The sequence below is a fragment of the Cynocephalus volans genome, chromosome 8 (genome assembly GCF_027409185.1).
Source record: "Cynocephalus volans isolate mCynVol1 chromosome 8, mCynVol1.pri, whole genome shotgun sequence".
In the NCBI taxonomy this organism is placed as follows: domain Eukaryota; kingdom Metazoa; phylum Chordata; class Mammalia; order Dermoptera; family Cynocephalidae; genus Cynocephalus; species Cynocephalus volans.
The window spans coordinates 73,923,564-73,937,198 of record NC_084467.1 but is presented as its reverse complement, the minus strand read 5'-3'; the positions used below and the strand labels follow the sequence as shown (position 1 = coordinate 73,937,198).

Here is a 13,635-nt window from a genome sequence, read left to right as displayed (position 1 = left end):
CTTTAGCAAATGGTGCTGGGAGAACTGGATATCAATATGCAGGAGAATCAAACTAGACCCATACCTTTCACCATACACTAAACTCAACTCAAAATGGATTAAAGAATTAAATATACACCCTGAAACAATAAAACTTCTTAAAGAAAACATAGGAGAGACACTTCAGGAAAGAGGACTGGACACAGACTTCATGAATACGACCCCAAAAGCATGGGCAACCAAAGGAAAAATAAACAAATGGGATTATATCAAACTAAAGAGCTTCTGCACAGCAAAAGAAACAATTAACAGAGTTAAAAGACAACCAACAGAGTGGGAGAAAATATTTGCAAAATATACATCTGACAAAGGATTAATATCCAGAATATACAAGGAACTCAAACAACTTTACAAGAAAAAAACAAGCAACCCAATTAAGAAATGGGCAAAAGAGCTAAGTAGGCATTTCTCTAAGGGAGATATACATATGGCCAACAGACATATGAAAAAATGCTCAACATCACTCAGCATCCAGGAAATGCAAATCAAAACTACACTGAGATACCATCTCACCCCAGTTAGGATGGCTAAAATCCAAAAGACTCTGAACGATAAATGCTGGTGAGATTGTGGAGAAAAAGGAACTCTCATACATTGTTGGTGGGACTGCAAAATGGTGCAGCCTCTATGGAAAATGGTATGGAGGTTCCTCAAACAATTGCAGATAGATCTACCATATGACCCAGCTATCCCACTGCTGGGAATATACCCAGAGGAATGGAAATCATCAAGTCGAAGGGATACCTGTTCCCCAATGTTCATCGCAGCACTATTTACAATAGCTAAGAGTTGGAACCAGCCCAAATGTCCATCATCGGATGAGTGGATACGGAAAATGTGGTATACTACTCAGCTATAAAAATGAATGAAATACTGCCATTTGCAACAACATGGATGGACCTTGAGAGAATTATATTAAGTGAAACAAGTCAGGCACAGAAAGAGAAATACCACATGTTCTCACTTATTGGTGGGAGCTAAAAAGAAATAAATAAATTCACACACACACAAAAAAAAACCGGGGAGGGGGGAAGAAGACATAACAACTACAATTCCTTGAAGTTGATACGGCAGGCAAACAGAAAGGACATTGTTGGGTGGGAGTGGGGAGAGGGAGGAGGGAGGGGGATTTCGGTAATGGGCCACAATAATCAACCACATTGTATATCGACAAAATAAAATAAATAAATAAAATAAAAAGAAAATGTGAGTTCTTTAAATTTTGCAAACAGTAAACACTTACAGAGCACTTAGTATGTGCCAAGCACTATGCTGAGCTGGTGGGATAAATCATCTTCAGGGTTCTAGCAGGCTCCTGGGATGAGCAGGTAACTGATAGCTGAAAAGCCTACCTCTTGGTTCTCCTCATCTAGGAGCTGGGCTTCCTTAACTCTCATATTTTAGGCTCTGTTCTGTCCTATGCAATGGAACCAGTCCTCACTAGCAGAGAGCATAAGAAGGTCTTGAGGTTGTGTGCACTTAGGCATAGGATCCAGCCACTATTGCTGTTTTACTATTATATCAGCATTGCTACTTTTTTCAATCTGACCGACTTTGTTAGCATTCCTAGCGCTGTTTTCCACTCCTTACACTGTTATTCCTGAAATTTTCTGACTTTTTTCCCAGGAGGTGGGCTTCCTGACCCCTATAACCTACTCTCCCAGGGGCTGAATCTCTCACACTCACTGTGTGGGGTCCCAACCCTTTTCATTGGTAAAATTTTCCTTAAAGTTTTCCTTGGTAAAATTCCTCTAACTTTCTGCCCACTCCTACAGAGACAGTCATCTGAGATCTTGGTCCTATTTTGACCATATATAAGGGGGTTTATTTGTGTTTGTCTTGCCTTACCTTACAGTGTTCACCCTTGGACCACACTGACACCTCTACACTCTGGACTAATGTCCCAGTGTAGCAATTCCATTCAGCAAAAATGTTCTGATCCTCTCAATGCCAGATAGAGTGATAGGTGCTGGGGACCACAGATCACCTCTGCTCTTAGAGAGTGCATAGATGAGTGGAGAAAATAGACAAGTGATTGTCATCCTTTATTCTATTCTTTCCTCCAACCCCCATATACACTCTATCAGTGAGTCTTTCTAGCTGTACCTGCAGAATATACTCTTTATCAACCTACTTATTAACAACTACAGCCACCTGAGTTTGAGCCACCCTGAACTCTCATGGGAATACTGGGAAATAATCAAAATATTTAACAACTGATAATGGCACAGCATGGCATCAATCAATAAAAAACTGCCTCCAGTCTACAAATGCTCACCATAAAAAATCCAGACAGCAGTACCAGTATTTGCCAGCATAATATCAGCCTTGCACCTGGACTCCAGTAGCAGATCTGGTCTCTTTGCCAGTGCCTCTTCCAAACACCAGTCAGAATGACCTCTTAAAAACATAAATCAAAGCAAGCTACTTCCCTGATTAAAAACTTTCAAATGTTTTCTTCCCATTTCTCTTAGAATTAAATCCCAACCCTTTATCATGGCCACCAACGCCCCACATGACCAGCCCCTGCCCTCTTCTTCTACGTTATTTCCCTTGCTCTTTATGCTTCAGACACATAGTGAGCCTCTTTCTGCCTTTGCTATAAGCCAAGCTTGTTTCTAACCCCAGAGCCTTTGCACTCCCTGTTCTCTGTGCCCCTTTGCATGACTAGCTCCTTCTCATTTTCTGAGTTTCAGCTCAAATGCTAGTCATTTTCTCTAGAGTAACCACTTCTCCCTTAAGTCCTATCTCAGTACTAATCACTATCTGAAAACACTGCATTTCTGTATTGGTTAACTAGATTGTAAACTCCATGGGAACAGATACCTTGGCTATCTGGTTCACTCCCAGCGCTGAGAACAGTATCTGCTACTCTTAACAGATTAAATAGGTCCTTAAAAATTCTTGTTGAATTAACTAATATAAACAGACAATTATGGTACAGTGTAATAAGTCTCTGATGGGGAAAAGAGAAGGCCACCTAACAAACACAGTTTGGGGGAACTGTACATACCTCAGAGGAAGGAACTTGAGTGATGAACAATCATTGTCGTCATCACTGTCATTATCACCAATTACTAAATGCTTATTGACGTGCCACAAGTTATCTTGAGTACTGTTTATTTATTTTATTATATGATCATCACATCACCTCTATAAGGAAATATCATTTTAGTTCTACAGCTGAGAAAACTGAGATCTGAAGATGTTAATGTTATCAGTGCCTCCAAAGCTCAGGCACCGAGGACTAAGAGCGAGCAAAGCAGAAGTGAGGAAGGGCACTTGCAGGGAGAGGACATAGCATGTACAGAACAGCAAAGTGCATTTGGGAAATTGCAAGAGATTCCAGAATGACATGTACCTGATTGCACCACTATGATTAGAACTGGTCCTTCGTTTGATCCTCTGGGACCTCCTAGACTCTCAATCTTTCTGTTTGCAAATATGGCCCACTGCTTACGCAGCTCTTCTTATGACAGAACTTTTAATCTTATATTCATGTCCTTAACAAAATGGAAAAAAAACATTGAGATGTGAGGAACCCAGGAAGGCCTGCCCAGATTTGGGCCACCTGCCCTCCTCCCTTGGGCTGGGGGCATGGGCAGAGCAGGGGCCCAGAGGGGCTGGGAGAAGCAGCCATGCCTACCTGGGGGGCTGGCTCATCATACCCAACTACTTTGTGGTGTCTGTGGAGGCAGAGGACAAGGTGTGGGAGCAGCAGCCCCACATAGGGCGCATCTTCAGCGTGGGAGTGAGCGTCCTCCCCAAGGACTGGCTCGAGAACTCACATCTCACTGCAGCGTGAGGGCCCCCAGGAGAACGTCAGCAGAGCCAAGAGTTTCAGCAGCCTGGAGTTGCAAGATGAAATCCACTACCCACCAAAACTGCATTGCGTCTTCCTGGAAGCCAGGGCTTCTTCCATGACTGCCTGGTCTGGAGCCCTTCAGCCCACCTGCTGCCTGGGGTGCCTGGCTCACTGAAGATCAGTGGGCTGACTGTGGCCTTTGTCATGGCGCAGAGCCAGCTGGAGGAGCTAGTGGAGCGACCGAGCTGGGACTTTCAGCCAGGGCCATCCCCTGGGGCCTCTCAGTATGCTGGAGTGCTGAGAGACTTCTCTGCCCTGCTGCAGTCTCATGGGGAAGCCCACGGAGAGGCCCTGCTGCAGCTGCCCCTGGCTGTCCAGGAAGAGCTGCTGAGTCTGGTGCAGGAGGCGTCCAGGGGCTGCAAGCACTCCCCTCTTGGGATGGGAGGAGCCCAGGCTTGCTGGGTGCTCAGGGAAGGGGCATCAGAACTTCCCCAAGTGAAGGCAGGGAGTCCCTGGACCCTGGGTCTGTGGGGCAGGGACAGTCAAGGGGAGAGAGTTGTGCTGTGGAGAAGGGAGGAAAACAGCGTGGTCCCAGGGAGATGGATTTGGGGTGGAAGGAGCTGCCTGGGGAAGAGGCCTGGGAGAGAGAAGTGGCCTTCAGGCCACAGTCAGAGGGTGGAGGGGCAAGGGATGAGGGACCTCTGAAAGGGAAGGCCCCAGAGAAAGACAGGGTACCTTAGGAAAGTGGAGGGTTCTGTGTCCAGGGTGAGCCTCTGGTGCCCACGGCCCCTGTCAGAGGTCAGTTCAACCCCAGGGAGCCTCCCTCCTCCAGCAGCTCCACAATGGGCAAGCCTCCCCACCAAGAGTGCCTCCAACTGCACCCGAATCCCCATGGCATTGTGGAGACAGGAGACCAGGGAGACAAGCAGCAGACCATGGCTTGAGGTTGGGGGTCTCATGAAAATGAGGTACCTGCAGGGGGTGACAACTTGGTGACTGGCACACTGTTTCCAGGAGCCCTACGGGATCCATTTACCATGTGCCTTACCAACATACCTGGCCAGCCAGACCTCTGCCATATTGTCATTGATGGCAGCAGTGTGGCCATGGTTCATGGCCTTCAGTACTACTTCTCTAGCCAGGGCATTGCCATTGCTATGTAGTACTTCTGGGACCATGGCCTCTGTGACATAACTGACTTTGTGCCTCAGTGGTACCTCTGTAAGGATTCCAGGGTCAGAGAGAGTCACTTCCTGCAAAAGCTGTACTCCCTCAGCCTGCTCTCCCTCACCCCCTCACAAGTCATGGATGGCAAGAGGACCTCTTTCTACGATGACAGGTTCATGGTGAAGCTTGCTGAAGAGACCGATGAGATCATTGTCTCTGATTACCACTTCAGGACCTGGCAGAGGAGTCCAAGAAGTGGATGGCAATCATCAGAGTGCCTGCTGCCCTTCACCTTCATGGGAAACCTCTTCATGGTCTCTGATGACCCGTTGGGGCAAACATGGCCCCACCCTGGATGAGTTCCTGAAGAAGCCAGCCAGGTCACAGGGGTCTTTTAAAGCTTGGCCTCCTTCCGGGGCTGTGCAGAACAAGATAATCAGCAGCAGGGGAGAGAAGAGGAAGAAGGCAATGGAGGCATTAGAAGACCCAGGAGACAGTCACTCCTGTACCAGCTGCTGGAAGTGTTTTGGGGTCAGGATCACAAAGTGGACTTCATCCTGCAGCAGGAGCCATACTGCCGGGACATTAACCAACTGTCTGAGGCCCTGCTCAGTCTCAACTTTTGAGCTTCACCTGCCTCAGTGGCTGCTGCCTGACAGCTTCAGCCTGCACCAGCTCCCTGCAGCTCAACCCCTTCTGTGAGAGTCCTTCTGCTGCTCAGACTGTAACCAGACTCACTCTGAGTTGGTGCTTTGCATCAGGGAAGTGCCAAAGAGGGGCATTCCAGTATGGGGAATGCTCTTGCCTGGGAAACTTAGGGGCAGGTCCATAAAGTGGCCTGATCTCATCTTGAGTTAGGACCTTAACCAGCTCTCAAGAGGTCCTGCTAAAGCCTTAACCTCTCAACCTTGCTTCAGTGTAGGAAGTGGGGCTGCTGGAAAGTCCTGGAGACTGAAACAGGTTAGGGTGGGTGGGAGGTGACAAGGAAGCTAAGTTTCTCCCCCACTCCTGCTCTGAATGGCCAGAGGACTAGATGCTTCCCAGGCCTGTTTAAGCTCCTGGGAGCACTGAAGGGAATGCTGGGCTCTGGAAGGGCTATAGGGTATGTGGGCTGGGTCACAGAGGGGTAGCAGTGAGCTGGTGAAGAAGGCAGAGGGAGACGTGGCTGTTGGTCTCAGCTGTGCCCGTCTGTGACTTTGATTGAACTGCTTGGCTTTTATTTCTGCCTATTAATCAAGGGTAAAAATATCTGTTGGGAAGAGGAATGGGAACATAGAGGAAAGCTCCTTGGAGGAAAAATACTTGACCAAGTCTCAGGTGTGTCTGTCTGTGGCTGCGCAGGCTCCCTAACCAAAACCTCACTTTCAGAGAGATGTGAGTCCTCTGTCTGAGGGGCCCATGCCCTAGATTTTAACACTGAGTCCTCAGTATATGCCCTATTATGGCTACATACCTTTTGTGCAATTTCTAAAATCCACGTTTACAAAATCGTTAAATTAGTGATGACTGCATTACCAAAATACTCTCAGGGTTCCTATAAATGGCAGCTCTCCTGTTACATTCAAGTGTCTATTTTTAGAATAACATATGTGTCAGAAAGTCCCTGGTTAGATGCATTTGCTGTGTTGGGAGCATTCACCAAATTGATGAAGCCATGCTCTGCAATGTCAATGTTAATGTGATCTTACCCTAATGTTTTCTCTACAGAAGATATGTTGCATAAAGTGAGGCACACTTCTAAAAAAAACAACATACGATTGTTTGGAATGCTTGTTAAAAGCATCTCCACCCTTGGTTTCATGTGGTCACTGGAGTAATCTGGACACTTTTAACAGGAAAAAGGACAGGGGAAATCTCTGCACATGTCAGAGTTTTCCCCACCCCTTCATCCATGCTCAAATTTACTGGAAAATTACCTCTGCCCAAGAGAATTTCAAGGAATGCCAGGAGCCCTGCCTGCTTTTCCAGCTGGGGGAGAAAACTAAGCCACATATCTTTTTCACATTATAAAAACTTATAAAATGTTTAATACATGCAAAAGAATATATATGGATATAAATTATGAAGGATAACAACAGGGAAAACAACATAAACTGAACACTTAACTTAATTAAAATAAATATTACCAATAGCTTTAAGTTCTCCCACGTCCTCTGCCTTCTATAGATCCCATAACCCTAGCCCCCAACCCCCACCAAGAAATCACTATCTTGATTTTTGTCTATCATCCCTTTGCTTTTATTTGTGGTTTTATCCATATATAAGTATCTCTTAGTCAAATATGCTTTGGAACTTTAACTTCATATAAATGGTATCATGTTGTTTGTATTCTTCCGCAACTTGTTTTTTTCAGTGATGTTTCTAAGATTCATTCATATTAATGCCTATGGCTTTGATTCATTCCTTTTCATTGCTATATAAAATTCCATTGTATGAATATATCACAGTTTATTGACCTATCATTCTGTTGATGGGCTTGGGTTGTTTCCAGTTTTTTGCTATGACAAACAACAGTGCTTTCATGCAAAAAGGTTTGGTGTACATTCCTAGGGCTAAATAGGGCAGATATAAAATAGGATTTATTAGGAAGAAGCATTACTATCAGAGATTTAGTAGAATACACACATTTCTCTAAACTTTTGTTAGACCACAGATTAGGTTTAGCATAGAAGGTCTGCAGGCACCATAGCCAAAGTTCAAGTATAAAGGTAACGCCCCACTCTATCTCTGTACATTTAGTAACAGGGGGCAGGAACATTACACAGTGATATAACAATGGAAGCTTCGTGGGCTTATCCCAGAGAAGCTTTGTTAAAAAGCAGAAGCCTCCAGAACTCATCAGTTGGTATCAGCTGATCTAATTCAGATCTGATAAGCCAGCTCCCAAGCTAACAAAAAGGGAGGAAATGAGCCTACTGGGCCCATCTAGATCTCTCCTTAGTATTATGAATATACTTGCACATTACGTGACTGTTAAGACAACTGTGCGAGATATTCTCTAGTCTAGAACTGAAATTGCTCAGCCCAGGGTGTGTGATTTCCAAATTTACAAGATAATGCCAATTTGTTATATTCCCAGCCAACAATCTATGAGTTCTTATTGCTCCCAGTGGGTTTTATTTTACATATTCCATGTAAACTTAAAAAATCTTGTTAAGTTCCTTGAAAAGCCCTGTTGAGATTTTGATTGAAATTGCTTTAAATCAACAGATCAATTTGGAGAGAGTGAACATCTTTAGGAAATTGAGTCTTCTTCTCTATGAACATGGTATTTTTTTAAAAATGTATTTACATTTTCTATAATGTCTAAGTTTTAGGATTTTTTTCCATCAGCATTTGCACACATAGAAACATATCTTTCGTCATATTTGTTCCTAAATTCCATACATATTTGGTTGTTATTGTAAAAAATACCTTTTAAAAATTAATTTTATTTCTGTTTATAGTGTAATTGATTTCTTTAAGCCAACTTACTATCTAGCAACCTTGCTAACTCTTATTTCTAGTTATTGGAGATTCTTTAAGGTTTTCTGTGTAGATATTTTTATTTTCTGTAAATAATGACAGTTGTGTTTTTTCTTTTCAATCTTTATACCTTTTATTTCTTTCACCAATATTACTTCCCTGGTAAGTATAATACTGAATAGAAGTGGTGAGATGAACACCCTTTCTTGTTCTTGATTTTCAGGGGAATACTGTCACAATCTCCCCCTTCAGTATGATGTTTGCAAATGATTGGTTTGGTTTTTTTATATTGTTGCTTCTATTCCTAATTTACTAAGAGTTTTTATGGTGAATGAATACTGAATTTTATCTAATGATTTTTCTGCATCTATAGGATGCCATGTTTCTATATGCAGCCTACATATTCATTCATCTCTGTTAGGCAGAATTGCTGATTTATAGAGAATGTGTATCTTAAGCTTTATAGATAAGGCCAATCTCTTTTTCAGAAAAAAATAATATCATTTTACACTCCACCACCAACCATATGTGAAAGTTTCCGTTGTTTTACATTCCTGTCAACTCCTGATATTATCAGTCTTTTAAATTTTAACCATTCTGATGAAGTATCTTATTGTGATTTTAGTTCACATTTCCTTGGTTACCAAGTAGATTATCTTTTCATACATTTATTGATCCTCTAATACTTTTGTAAAGTGCCTGATCTTGTTTCCTGTCCATTTTTCTCTAAGTTGTCTACTTTTTTCTTTTAATTTATATGAGTTCTTTATATGTTCTTCATAAAAGAACATTGTTGGTTGTGTTTTGAAAATATCTTCTTCCATGCTATGGTCTTTTTACTCTCTTAAGGTGTTTTTTGATAAAGAGAAGTTCTAAAATATTAAGTAGCCAAATGTATTGCTTTTTTCCTTTTATAGTTAATATGTTTTGTATTCCATTTAAGGAATCATTCTTTCTCCAGAAGTCATGAAAATATTCTCCTATATTATTTTCAAACAAATTTATTGTTTTGCCTTTCACATTTAGGTCTACAAATCACCTGGAGTTGATGTTTGTGTATGGTGTGAGGTAGGGGTCAAGTTTGATTTTTTTTCATATCAATATCCAATTGTCACAGCATTTTTTTTTTTTCAGCTCTGCAGTATTTCCTTTGTCATTAGTCCAGTGTCTCTATATACATGAATCTGTACTGAATTCTCTATTCTGTTCCATTGGCCCATTTGTCTATCCTTGCACAAATAGTGGATAAAATTAATCACTTAGTCTTTTTAAGTCTTGAGACCCTGTAGAATAAGTCTTCCCATTTTGTTCTTGAGTAGTGTCAAGGCTATTCTGGCGTTTCTCTATACATTTTAGAATCAACTTGTCAAATTCCACCAAAACTAAACAAAAAGGAAAATAAAAAACAAAAAAAGGAAAATAACCCTACTATTGAAATTTTTATTTACTTAGAGCTTTAAACACTTCTCTCAATAATGTTTTATACTTTTCTACATAGAGGTCTTGCATTCTTGCACGTTTTGTTAGATTTATTCTTAAATATTTTATATTTTATGTTGCTACTGTAAATTTATTTTGGTTTTGCTCTATTGCATGCTACTATGGACCAATGGATCAACTAGATGGACAAACAATGCTAGAACTGTGAATGATTTTATTTGAATAAAAGCATGTAATTAGATTTAGCTGTCAAAAGTAAATTAAAATTTCTGCTTCCTTTTAAAATGTTATAACACCAAAACGTGCACATGAATGTTTACAGTGACTTCATCCATAATTGCCCAAACATGAAAGCAACCAAAATATCCTTCAGTAAGTGAATGTATAAACAAACTGTGGTACATCCAGACAATGGAATATTACTCAGTTCTAAAAAGAATTAAGAAGACATGGAAGAACCTTAAATGCATATTAAGTGTATTAGGGTTCTCCAGAGAAACTGAATCAATAGGATATGTTATAATTATATGAGAGGGATTTATTAGGGGAATTAGCTCACGTGGCTATGAAGAAAAGTCCCATGATAGGCCATCTATAAACTGGATGCCAGTAGCGTGGCTCAGTCCAAGTCCAAAGGTCTCAAAACCATGGAAGCTGACGGTGTCCTTGGTATAAGTTCTGGAACACAAAAGCTGAAGAGTCTCGAGCTCTGATGTCCACGGACAGGAGAGAAGAGTGTATCCCAGCTCCAGCAGAAAAAGAAAGAGTTTCACCTCTTTCCTCTGTCTTTTGTTCTCTCCGGACCCCCAGCGGATTGGATGGTTCCCACCCAGATTGAGGTCTTTCCCACCCAGGCCACTCAGACTCTCATACTAATCTCTGCTGGAAACACCCTCATGGACACTCCTAAAAAGATTGCTTTACCAGGTTTCTCAGCATTCCTTCATCTAACCAAGTTGACACCTAGAATTAACCTTCACACTAAGTGAAAGAAACCAATATGAAAGGCTATCTACTGTAGAATTTCAATTACATGACATACTGGAAAAGACAAAACTATGGAGACAATGTAAGGATCAGTGGTTGTCACTATTAGCAGGAAGGGAGGGATGAATAGGTGGAGCACAAAGAATTTTTAGGGTAGTGAAACTATTCTGTATGATACTATAATGGTGGATACAGGTCATTATATACATTTGTCAAAACCCATAAAATATACAGCACAGAATCCTAGTGTAAACAATGAACATTGGGTGAGAATAATGTATCAGTGTAGGTTCATTTATTGGATTGTAACAAATGTCCTATTCTGTTGTGGATGTTAATAACTGTGCAGGTTGGGGTGGGGAGGCGGGGGTTAGGGGCAGAAGTATATGGAAACTCTCCATACTTTCTGCTCAATTTTGCTGTGAACCTTCAACTCCTCTAAAAAATGCTATATTAACTATTTTGTATTTTGCCTTTAAATTTTAATATAAACTGATGACTATTTTAGAATAAAAATAGCTTTGCTTTTTGGAATCATAAAAATAATTTTAAAATTTTGTTTGATATTTACTTTAGTCTACATTTTTAATATCTGTATTAAAATTTTGTATGTTTTGAATACACCTACACTTTACTTTTGAATCCTTCCGATCATTGCTCCGAATAGAACACAAATTATGTGAAGATCTTGATTATAACAGCATAATTAGTGATTTTGCTGACATTAAGACAAGAAAAATCAATTTTGTGGAATAAGGACAAAAATGAATACCTGTGTAATAATTAAATTTAATCATCTTAATAGTTTGCTGATTTTGTCATAAAAACCGTAGCTTTACATATACATATATATACATGCCATTATGAAGTATATTTTTCCAGATAAAGGACAGTTTGTTGGCTTGGTTATAACTTTAAAATACTTAGACTGCAGATGTGTGGACTTCCAATTGTGCCCTTGCCCTGGGGCCTGCAAATGCTAGGGGAGGTTCTGGAAATGTTGGGAAGCCTGTGGCTGTTGGCAACTATCTTTCCACTATAAGGGGAAAGCCTGCCTGAGAACGGGCCAATTCAGGGAAAAGCAGAGCCAAGAAACAGAGAATGAGACTTTGAGAACTACTGATATTATTCAAGTATCTGGGTCTTGAAGATCTATCCATAAACTTTTAATTCCTTAAAATAATAAATTTCTTCTTTTTTGCTCAAGCCACTTTGTTTTCCTGTCATTTGTATCAAGCATCATAACTCTTTTGGAATCCTGGTTTTTGGTTCAGGAAAACGTGATACTTGTAAATGCAGAGTTAGCAGTGGGAGGTGATGAGATGGCAATGGGTAAGGAGAATGGGAAGGCAGAACCTAGTGAGTTTTGTTAAATGAGGCATAAGTAAACTGTGACCATTGTAGTGGATTGAATTATGCCCCCCCAAAACTCACTGAAGCTTGAATTATGTCCCCCAAGTTTTATGTATTAGAAACTTGGTCCCCACTGTCAATGTTAAGATGGTGGGAAATTGTATTATGGTAATTGGAAAGGTGGAGGCTTGAAGAGGTGATTAGATTGTAGGACCATGCAGTAGTGAATGGATCAAAAATGGTGGTCAGGGTGTGGCTCTGAGGGCTTTAAAAGAAGAGGAGAGTCTGTCTCACTCTGCTCTCTCAGCTTCTACCATCTTGCAAAATGAGGGGTCACTGTCGCCACCATCAGATGTGTGCCTTGGACTTTGGACTTCCCAGCCTCAGAAACTGTAAGCAATAAATTTTGTTTTCTCATAAATTACCCAGTTCCAAGTACTTTGTTATAAGCAACAGAAACAGACTAATACAGCAGTAAAAGAAATATTAAGAACGACAATTAGCTTTGTATCTCATGAATAATCATAATAAAAATTAGAAAATAGAATAATAGTTACCAGAGGCTGGGAGGGGTGGGGGTGGGGGAGAGGTAAGGGGTGGACTAATGGAGACAAAACTGCTATCTACCTTAAGTGAATCACTGTGCAAGACATGCATGTACTGAAACAACACCGTACCCCACCAAAAAAAAAAAAAAAAAAAGAATGCCACTTGAGGAATGTATATGTGAAAAATCATTTCTTAGCCTTATACCTAAGATCAAGTACCTGAGTGGCCCATAGATAAACTTCAGAATTGTTCCCAAAATTTTCATGAATATGTTAATGCACTTTTGGGAAAGAGAGTGCATAACATTTCATAATCTTCAAAAGGGACTGTGAGCTCCCAAAATGCCATACTAAACACAGAAATGTTTTTGAAAAGGTGGTGACATGATTTTTAAAAAACCGTACTTTAGAAAGATTATGAAAGCACTAATTATGGCAGTGTCTTTCAAATTAAATGCTACAGCCCACCTGCATCACAATCACATGGGGCTCTTGTTTCAAGTTCATGTTCCTGGGCCCCATCCAGACTCAGTGACTGAGAATCTTTGTGGGTAGGGCCCACGACTCTGCATTTTAAGAAGCTTTGCAGGTGATTCTTATCAAGACTAAAGTTTGAAAACCATACAAATTGTTGGATGAAGTAGAAGGAAAAACTGGAAGATAATTACAGTAGGCCACAGGAAACAATCTGTGCAAATTAGTTACATTTTCATAATCTGAATGTGATTTTTACACACTACTCATATTGTTAACTAGGCTATACTTACAGATTTCAAGACAATTTCATTGGAAGCATTTAAGTCTCTCTCTTTTTTTTCCCCACTGCACATG

At 40.9% G+C, this 13,635-nt stretch overlaps 1 pseudogene; it reads left to right on the top strand.

The window, feature by feature from the left end:
- The first annotated feature begins 3,665 nt into the window (after nucleotides 1–3,665).
- LOC134383080 (protein KHNYN-like) lies at nucleotides 3,666–5,637 on the top strand (annotated as a pseudogene).
- The last annotated feature ends 7,998 nt before the right edge of the window (nucleotides 5,638–13,635 follow it).